Source organism: Panthera tigris, chromosome B1 (assembly GCF_018350195.1).
Source record: "Panthera tigris isolate Pti1 chromosome B1, P.tigris_Pti1_mat1.1, whole genome shotgun sequence".
In the NCBI taxonomy this organism is placed as follows: Eukaryota; Metazoa; Chordata; class Mammalia; order Carnivora; family Felidae; genus Panthera; species Panthera tigris.
Window position 1 is genome coordinate 113,669,954 of NC_056663.1, and position 10,258 is coordinate 113,680,211.

A 10,258-nucleotide genomic window follows, 5' to 3' on the forward strand; every position below is an offset into this window, starting at 1 on the left:
TAAATCAATTATCATATTAGAGATATTTAGCATTAATTTATAACATTATCTAATATTCAACTCCTATCCAAATTTCCTAAACTGTGTCAATACTGTCCTTTATAAGCCTTTTTTTAAAAAATTCAGAAACCTATCAAGGATCCTGCGAAGCATTTAGTTGTCACTTCTGTTTAGTCTTTCTTAATCTAGAATATTTCCCTATTTTTTTTCTCTCATCACATTGGCATTTTTGAAGATTCCAAGCCAGTTGGACGTGTTGTAGAACGTTTTCCAATTTGAACTTGTATAATTTTCCTCATGACTAAATTCACATTAAACATTTTGGCAGAAATATTACATGAGTGATACACTCAGATTTATTTTCAAATGTGAAACTAATCTGAAATTAACTCAACTTCATCATGTGCATTGTTTTATATATAGACTATATGTAGAATTCTATATACATGCATTATATATTTTATATTATATTTACATTCATACATAGAATTTCAGAGAGAGATATCTCAAATATATATGTGTGCAAAAGTCCTAAACTAAATTCTGGCAAACCAAATATTTATTTATTAAAATCCAATAATGCAATCTTGACTGGAATTTTTATCTTCTTCCTGTTCAATACAGAGACTTCAGAATATTTTTTTTCATTTATATCTCTGAATGTTACTGTTTTGTGTTATGTCTATAATTTTAGGCATATATATGTGTATATACATATGAATTATGTTTTATATATGTATTTTTAGTTGTTCTTCATTTCTTTCTTCCCCCTTCAATTATTTTCCTTTTTTCTTATAGAACAGTCTTTTAGTATTTCCTTCGGAGTGGATCTTTGGTGCAGCTCTTTTGTTTGATCAATGGATAAACTGTAGGCCATAAATGACTGAATGAAGTACCCCCCATCCTTAGAGGCAAAGTCGGGACTGGCAGCCACGTAACTCTCACTCCTGGGCTAGTGCTTTTATCTTCACATCATTTTGTTTGTTTATTTTTAAATGTGTCTTTATTTATTTTGAGAGATAGAGATAGAGAACAAGTGGGGGAGTGGCAGAGAGAGGGAGACAGAGAATCCCAAGCAGGTTCCATGCTGTTCAGCTCAGACCCCAATGTGGGGCTCAAACTCACAAACTGCGAGATCATGACCTGAGCCAAAATCTACAGTCAGACACTCAACCGACTGAACCACCCAGGGGCCCCTCTTCCACATCATTTATTTTATTTTATTTTTTATTATTTTTTTTAATATATGAAATTTATTGTCAGATTGGTTTCCATACAACACCCAGTGCTCATCCCAACAGGTGCCCTCCTCAATACCCATCAGCCACCCTCCCCGCCCTTCCATCCCCCATCAACCCTCAGTTTGTTCTCAGTTTTTAAGAATCTCTTATGTTTTGGCTCTCTTCCACTCTAACCTCTTTTTTTTTTTCCTTCCCCTCCCCCATGGGTTTCTGTTAAGTTTCTCAGGATCCACATAAGAGTGAAACCATATGGTATCTGTCTTTCTCTGTATAGCTTATTTCACTTAACATCACACTCTCCAGTTCCATCCATGTTGCTACAAAAGGCCATATTTCATTCTTTCTCATTGCCACGTAGTACTCCATTGTGTATATAAACCACAATTTCTTTATCCATTCATCAGTTGATGGACATTTAGGCTCTTTCCATAATTTGGCTATTGTTGAGAGTGCTGCTATAAACATTGGGGTACAAGTGCCCCTATGCGTCAGTACTCCTGTATCCCTTGGGTAAATTCCTAGCAGTGCTATTGCTGGGTCATAGGGTAGGTCTATTTTTAATTTTTTGAGGAACCTCCACACTGTTTTCCAGAGCGGCTGCACCAGTTTGCATTCCCACCAACAGTGCAAGAGGGTTCCCGTTTCTCCACATCCTCTCCAGCATCTATAGTCTCCTGATTTGTTCATTTTGGCCACTCTGACTGGCATGAGGTGATATCTGAGTGTGGTTTTGATTTGTATTTCCCTGATGAGGAACGACGAGCATCTTTTCATGTGCCTGTTGGCCATCTGGATGTCTTCTTTAGAGAAGTGTCTATTCATGTTTTCTGCCCATTTCTTCACTGGGTTATTTGGTTTTTGGGTGTGGAATTTGGTGAGCTCTTTATAGGTTTTAGATACTAGCCCTTTATCCAACATGTCATTTGCAAATATCTTTTCCCATTCCGTTGGTTGCCTTTTAGTTTTGTTGATGGTTTCCTTTGCTGTGCAGAAACTTTTTATCTTCATGAGGTCCCAATAGTTCATTTTTGCTTTTAATTCCCTTGCCTTTGGGGATGTGTCAAGTAAGAAATTGCTACGGCTGAGGTCAGAGAGGTCATTTCCTGCTTTCTCCTCTAGGGTTTTGATGGTTTCCTGTCTCACATTCAGGTCCTTTATCCATTTTGAGTTTATTTTTGTGAATGGTGTGAGAAAGTGGTCTAGTTTCAACCTTCTGCATGTTGCTGTCCAGTTCTCCCAGCACCATTTGTTAAAGAGACTGTCTTTTTTCCATTGGATATTCTTTCCTGCTTTATCAAAGATTAGTTGGCCATACTTTTGTTGGTCTAGTTCTGGGGTTTCTATTCTACTCCATTGGTCTATGTGTCTGTTTTTGTGCCAATACCATGCTGTCTTGATGATTACAGCTTTGTAATAGAGGCTAAAGTCTGGGATTGTGATGCCTCCTGCTGTGGTCGTCTTCTTCAAAATTACTTTGGCTATTCGGGGCCTTTTGTGGTTCCATATGAATTTTAGGATTGCTTGTTCTAGCTTCAAGAAGAATGCTGGTGCAATTTTGGTGCAAATTTGAATGTGTAGATAGCTTTGGGTAGTGTTGACATTTTAACAATATTTATTCTTCCAACCTATGAGCACAGAATGTTTTTCCATTTCTTTATATTTTCTTCAATTTCCTTCATAAGCTTTCTATAGTTTTCAGCACACAGATCTTGTACATCTTTGGTTAGATTTATTCCTAGGTATTTTATGTTTCTTGGTGCAATTGTGAATGGGATCAGTTTCTTTATTTGTCTTTCTGTTGCTTCATTATTAGTGTATAAGGATGCAACTGATTTCTGTACATTGATTTTGTATTCTGCAGCTTTGCTAAATTCATGTATCAGTTCTAGCAGACTTTTGTTGGAGTCTATCCGATTTTCCATGTATAATATCATGTGATCTGCAAAAACTGTGAAAGCTTGACTTCATCTTTGCCAATTTTGATGCCTTTGATTTCCTTTTGTTGTCTGATTGCTGATGCTAGGACTTCCAACACTATGTTAAACAACAGCGGTGAGAGTGGACATCCCTGTTGTGTTCCTGATCTCAGGGAAAAAGCTCTCAGTTTTTCCCCATTGAGGATGATGTTAGCTGTGGGCTTTTCATAAATGGCTTTTATGATCTTTAAGTATGTTCCTTCTATCCCGACTTTCTCGAGGGTTTTTATTAAGAAACGTTGCTGAATTTTGTCAAATGCTTTTTCTGCATCGATTGACAGGATCATATGGTTCTTATCTTTTCTTTTATTAATGTGATGTATCACACTGATTGATTTGCAAATGTTGAACCAGCTGCATCCCAGGAATGAATCCCACTTGATCATAGTGAATAATTCTTTTTATATGCTGTTGAATTCAATTTGCTAGTATCTTATTGAGAATTTTTGCATCCATATTCATTAGGGATATTGGCCTGTAGTTCTCTTTTATTACTGGGTCTCTGTCTGGTTTAGGAATCAAAGTAATACTGGCTTCATAGAATGAGTCTGGAAGTTTTTCTTCCCTTTCTATTTTCTGGAATAGCTTGAGAAGGATAGGTATTATCTCTGCTTTAAATGTCTGGTAGAAATCCCCTGGGAAGCCATCTGGTCCTGGACTCTTATTTGTTGGGAGATTTTTGATAACTGATTCAATTTCTTTGCTGGTTATGGGTCTGTTCAAGCTTTCTATTTCCTCCTGATTGAGTTTTGGAAGTGTGTGCGTGTTTAGGAATTTGTCCATTTCTTCCAGGTTGTCCAGTTTGTTGGCATATAATTTTTCATAGTATTCCCTGATAATTGCTTGTATTTCTGAGGGATTGGTTGTAATAATTCCATTTTCATTCATGATTTTATGTATTTGGGTCATCTCCCTTTTCTTTTTCAGAAGCCTGGCTAGAGGTTTGTCAATTTTGTTTATTTTTTCAAAAAATCAACTCTTGGTTTCATTGATCTGCTCTATAGTTTTTTTTAGATTCTATATTGTTTATTTCTGCTCTGATCTTTATTATTTCTCTTCTTCTTCTGGGTTTAGGGTGTCTTTGCTGTTCTGCTTCTATTTCCTTTAGGTGTGCCGTTAGATTGTGTATTTGGGATTTTTTTTGTTTCTTGAGATAGGCCTGGATTGCAATGTATTTTCCTCTCAGGACTGCCTTCGCTGCATCCCAAAGCGTTTGGATTGTTGTATTTCCATTTTCGTTTGTTTCCGTATATTTTTTAATTTCTTCTCTAATTGCCTGGTTGACCCATTCATTCTTTAGTAGGGTGTTCTTTAACCTCCATGCTTTTGGAGGTTTTCCAGACTTTTTCCTGTGGTTGATTTTAAGCTTCATAGCATTGTGGTCTGAAAGTATGCATGGTATAATTTCAATTCTTGTAAACTTATGAAGGGCTGTTTTGTGACCCAGAATGTGATCTATCTTGGAGAATGTTCCATGTGCACTCGAGAAGAAAGTATATTCTGTTGCTTTGGGATGCAGAGTTCTAAATATATCTATCAAGTCCATCTGATCCAATGTATCATTCAGGGCCCTTGTTTCTTTATTGACCATGTGTCTAGATGATCTATCCATTTCTGTAAGTGGGGTGTTAAAGTCCCCTGCAATTACCACATTCTTATCAATAAAGTTGCTTATGTTTGTAATTGTTTTATATATTTGGGGCTCCCGTATTCGGCGCATAGACATTTATAATTGTTAGCTCTTCCTGATGGATAGACCCTGTAATTATTATATAATGCCCTTCTTCATCTCTTGTTACAGCCTTTAATTTAAAGTCTAGTTTGTCTGATATAAGTATGGCTACTCCAGCTCTCTTTTGACTTCCAGTAGCATGATAAATAGTTCTCCATCCCCTCACTTTCAATCTGAAGGTGTTCTCAGGTCTAAAATGAGTCTCTTGTAGACAGCAAACAGATGGGTCTTGTTTTTTTATCCATTCTGATACCCTATGTCTTTTGGTTGGCGCATTTAGTCCATTTACATTCAGTGTTATTATAGAAAGATGGGTTTAGAGTCATTGTGATGTCTGTAGGTTTCATGCTTGCAGCGAGGTCTCTGGTACTTTGTCTCATAGGATCCCCCTTAGGATCTCTTGTAGGGCTGGTTTGGTGGTGATGAATTCCTTCCATTTTTGTTTGTTTGGGAAGACCTTTATCTCTCCTTCTATTCTAAATGACAGATTTGCTGGATAAAGGATTCTCGGCTGCATATTTTTTTCTGTTCATCACATTGAAGATTTCCTGCCATTCCTTTCTGGCCTGCCAAGTTTCAGTAGAGAGATCCGTCACAAGTCTTATCCGTCTCCCTTTATATGTTAGAGCACGTTTATCCCTACCTGCTTTCAGAATTTTCTCTTTATCCTTGTATTTTGCCAGTTTCATTATAATATGTCGTGCAGATCGATTCAAGTTACGTCTGAAGGGAGTTCTCTGTGCCTCTTGGATTTCAATGACTTTTTTCCTTCCCCAGATCAGGGAAGTTCTTAGCTATGACTTGTTCAAGTACACCTTCAGCACCTTTCCCTCTCTCTTCCTCCTCTGGAATACCAATTATGCATAGATTATTTCTCTTTAGTGCATCACTTAGTTCTCTAATTTTCCCCTCATACTCCTGGATTTTTTTATCTCTCTTTTTCTCAGCTTCCTCTTTTTCCATAATTTTATCGTCCAGTTCACCTATTCTCTCCTCTGCCTCTTCAATCCGAGCTGTGGTTGTCTCCATTTTATTTTGCAGCTCATTTATAGCATTTTTTACCTCCTCCTGGCTGTTCCTTAGTCCCTTGATCTCTGTAGCAATAGATTCTCTGCTGTCCTCTATACTGTTTTCAAGCCCAGAGATTAATTTTATGACTATTATTCTAAATTCACTTTCTGTTATATTGTTTAAATCCTTTTTGATCAGTTCATTAGCTGTCGTTATTTCCTGGAGATTCTTTTGAGGGGAATTCTTCCGTTTTGTCATTTTGGATAGACCCTGGAGTGGTGCGGAACTGCGGGGCACTTCCCCTGTGCTATCTTGAATAACTTGCGTTGGTGGGTGGGGCCACAGTCAGACCTGATGTCTGCCCCCAGCCCACCACTGGGGCCACAGTCAGACTGGTGTGTACCTTCTCTTCCCCTCTCCTAGGGGCGGGATTCACTGTGGGATGGCGTGGCCTGTCTGGGCTAGTTGCACACTGCCAGGCTTGTGGTGCTGGGGATCTGGCGTATTAGCTGGGGTGGATTGGCAAGGTGCACAGGGGCAGGAGGGGCAGGCTCAGCTCGCTTTTCTTTCAGAAGTCCGCTTCAGGAGGGGCCCTGTGGCACCAGGAGTGAGTCAGACCCGCCGCCGAGGGATGGATCTGCAGAAGCACAGCCTTGGGTTTTTGCACGGTGCAAGCAAATTCCCTGACTGGTTCCCTTGGGAATTTTGGCTGGGGGATGGGAGAGGGAGATGGCACTGGCGAACGCCTTTGTTCCCAGCCAAGCTGTCGTCCGGGGCTCAACAACTCTCCCTCCCGTTGTCCTCCAGCCCTCCCATTCTCCGAACAGAGCTGTTAGCTTATAACCTTCCAGATGTTAAGTCCCGCTTGCTGTCAGAACACACTCCGTCCGGCCCCTCCACTTTTGCAAGCCAGACTCGGGGGCTCTGCTTTGGTGGCGGGCTGCCCCTCCACCCCGGCTCCCTCCCGCCAGTCTATGTAGCGCGCACCACCTCTCCGCCCTTCCTAGCCTCTTCCGTAGGCCTCTCATCTACACTTGGCTCCAGAGAATCTGTTCTGCTAGTCTTCTGGTGGTTTTCTGGGTTATTTAGGCAAGTGTGGGCAAATCTAAGTGATCAGCAGGACGCAGTGAGCCCAGCGTCCTCCTACGCCGCCATCTCTCTTCCACATCATTTAAAAATCTTGGGGTCAGAGGCATACAAGAGTAATCAATTGACATAGATGGTTGAATCTACTAATGAAATGTTGTAAAACCAGTTAGTTTGATAAATTGGCTTTGAAGTAATAGAAGCAAAAGAAAAACACAGTTTATCTGTCAGTAACAGACACAAAAAATATTAATTAGGAAAACTCACTCAAGCGACACGGTAACAAAGATACAATAATTTTACTAGGTAATATTGACCTGAACATAACAAAACATTGGCCACCAAATGCTGATTTATGCATCCTTGCTATTTTTTATACCAATAACAATATCATCTGTGAACTGAAATGCAGCTGCCCCAGGGAAAGTAGAAATCCAGGATGCATTTTTTCATTCCCTAGAGAGAAGAAAATTGCAGCAAAGGGGTGCCTGGGTGACTCAGTCCGTTGAGCGTCCAACTCTTGGTTTCAGCTCAGGTCATGATCTCACAGTTTCATGAGTTCAAGTTCTGAGTCAGGCTCTGCAGTGACAGTGTGGAAGCAGTTTGGGATTCTCTCTCTCCCTCTCTCTGCCCTTCCCCCACTCTCCCTCTCTCTCTCTCTAAATAAATAAATAAATAAATAAACTTCAAAAAAAAGAAAGAAAATTGCAGCAGTAACACAGGATTTGAAGGGGAAATGAGACTATGGGAGCAGAAAATGCAGATTTAGAAAGCAAGAACGATTTGCAGGGAGCTGTGATCCCTTAACATTTGTTCCTTCAGAACACCCTGAGGATTCGCTGATTGTAACCATGCCCCCTCATGCCTCACACATAGTTTCTGATCTCCTTGGTATACGAATTTTAAAAAGAAAAAGAGAGAAGATGAGGAGATAAAAAATAATCACCCATTCCTTTCAAATATTCAATAATTTGGTTTTGTTTTTTATTAATAATATTGCTGTATGATATTCCTGAGATTACTAACCTATGGTATCTATCTAGATTTTAAGTTTGTTTCTTTTCCTTTTTTTCTTACAGAACTGCTTCTTTACTTAATCCCTCTTTTCTAAAGGGTTTCAATCAAACAGATTGATTTTATAGAAACACCAATTTCCTCATGATGTTCTGATTCAATCACCCAGTCACTCCCACCATTGCCCAATGGGGTAATGAAAAAATGGCCATAGCAGCAGGGATAAGAGCTATGCATAGACTCAGCAACATGGACTTCTGCTCACCAAGGTCAGTCTGGCTACAGCCACACCCGATTGCCCAATCTGCCAACAGCAGAAGCCAAAGCTATACTTCCAGTATGGCACCATTCCCAGAGAATTGGCCAAATGCTGAGTGGCAGGTTGATTAAAGTTTACATCTTCAACCATGGGAGTGATAGTGCTTTATTTTCACTGGAGGAGATAGTTGACTCTGGATACGGATTTTCCTTTCCTGCCTCAATGCTTCCACCAAAACTATCATTCATGGATTTCCAGAATAAGTCCACTGTCATGGTACTACACATTGAATTACTTCTGACACAGGAGCTCATTTCACAGAAAATGAAATGTAGAGAAGGGTCCATGATCATAGAGTTCACTAGTTTTCCCATGTTTTCCATCATCCTGAAACAATTAGCTTACAAGAATGGTGGAACAGCCTTCTTATGACCCAGTGATGGTGGCAGCATCTTGCAAGGCTGGAGAAATGTCCTTCAGAATGCAGTAAATGGTCTAAATTAGTGGACAATATATGGTGTTCTTTCCCTAGAATTCATGGGATTGGGAATCACAGGGTGGACATGAAAGTGAATCCTCTCCCTATGAGCTGCAATGATCCACTAGAAGAATTTTTGCTTCCTAGCCCCACAAGTTTAGGCTTCGCTGGTTGGGAGGTCTTGGTTCCAAAGGGAATAACACTTCCACTAGTGGACACAACAATGATTCTTCCTAAAACTTGAGACTGCCAGCCGGCCACTTGGGTTTGTCATGCCACTGAATCAACAGGCGAAGAGAGTGGTTACTTTAATTCATTGGGATGACTGATACTGATTATTAAGGGAAAATAATGCTGCTAGTACACAAAAGGGATAAGGAAGAGTATTTCTGGAATGCAAAGATAAACATCATCCGAAGATTTTTAAAAGTGTGTGTCAGGGGTGGATTTTGTATCCTTTTTTGGGGAAAGAGATGTGTGTTTGAGGTTGTATATGGCATAGCTGTGTCATGGTCAGTGGAAACATGAAACAGCTACTGTCTTTATTTGAAAATTAAATACAGTTTAAGGAGATGTGCATAGGTTCCAAGTTGAGGACGGAGGGACTGGGGTGGTTTTGTTTTGGATTTGGGTAGGGCGCAAAACAGACTCAGCTTTGAGACTGAGGGAGGCAGCGAAGCATCAGTCACTTTGTAGCTGACACCCATTGTCACTGCTATGCTGACTCACCTCCTTGGTGTGAGGCAGCAACTGGGCTGCAACTGCCCCACTTCCCCTGGGTCCCCCTAAGCTCCTCCAACTCCTGTGCCTGAGCTACGTGTTGAGTTCATGATGAAGGACCCAGCTAATGCATGACACTCATACCGTTAAAGTCAGAGGCAACCAAAACCAACATGGGTTTCAGCCTGTCCTCATGGGCTTATTCTTTGGATTCCGGATCTTGTTCTTCACACATTACATCTGCCTTCTCTTTCCAAATAAATGCTTGTCCTGCCTTGCAGAGATTGCACCACAATTGCATAAGGTCAAATCCCTGTAACAAATCCTTATAAATGTAATATAAGCATAAACATATGTGCATGTATATGAAAAGCAGACTTACTGGGATATATATGTATATGTATATATATATATTATGTATATATTATATTATATATATATATATCACATATGTCATATCTATATATAAAATAGATATACATATATATCCTGGTGGTTTTATTATTAGACCATGACTGATAGATGATACAAAGTAGATCCTCTTATCATAATGGAATTAATCTAAAAATCCATAACAGAATGATTACAGGAAAATCACCAAAACACTAGGAAATTAAACGGCACACTTTTAGATCATAGCAAAAAGAAGAAGTCTCAAAGGACATTAGAAAAGGTAAATGTTGAACATCAAAGATACCACATTTTTCATACTACTCTATAGCACCTAGAATGTATTAATAC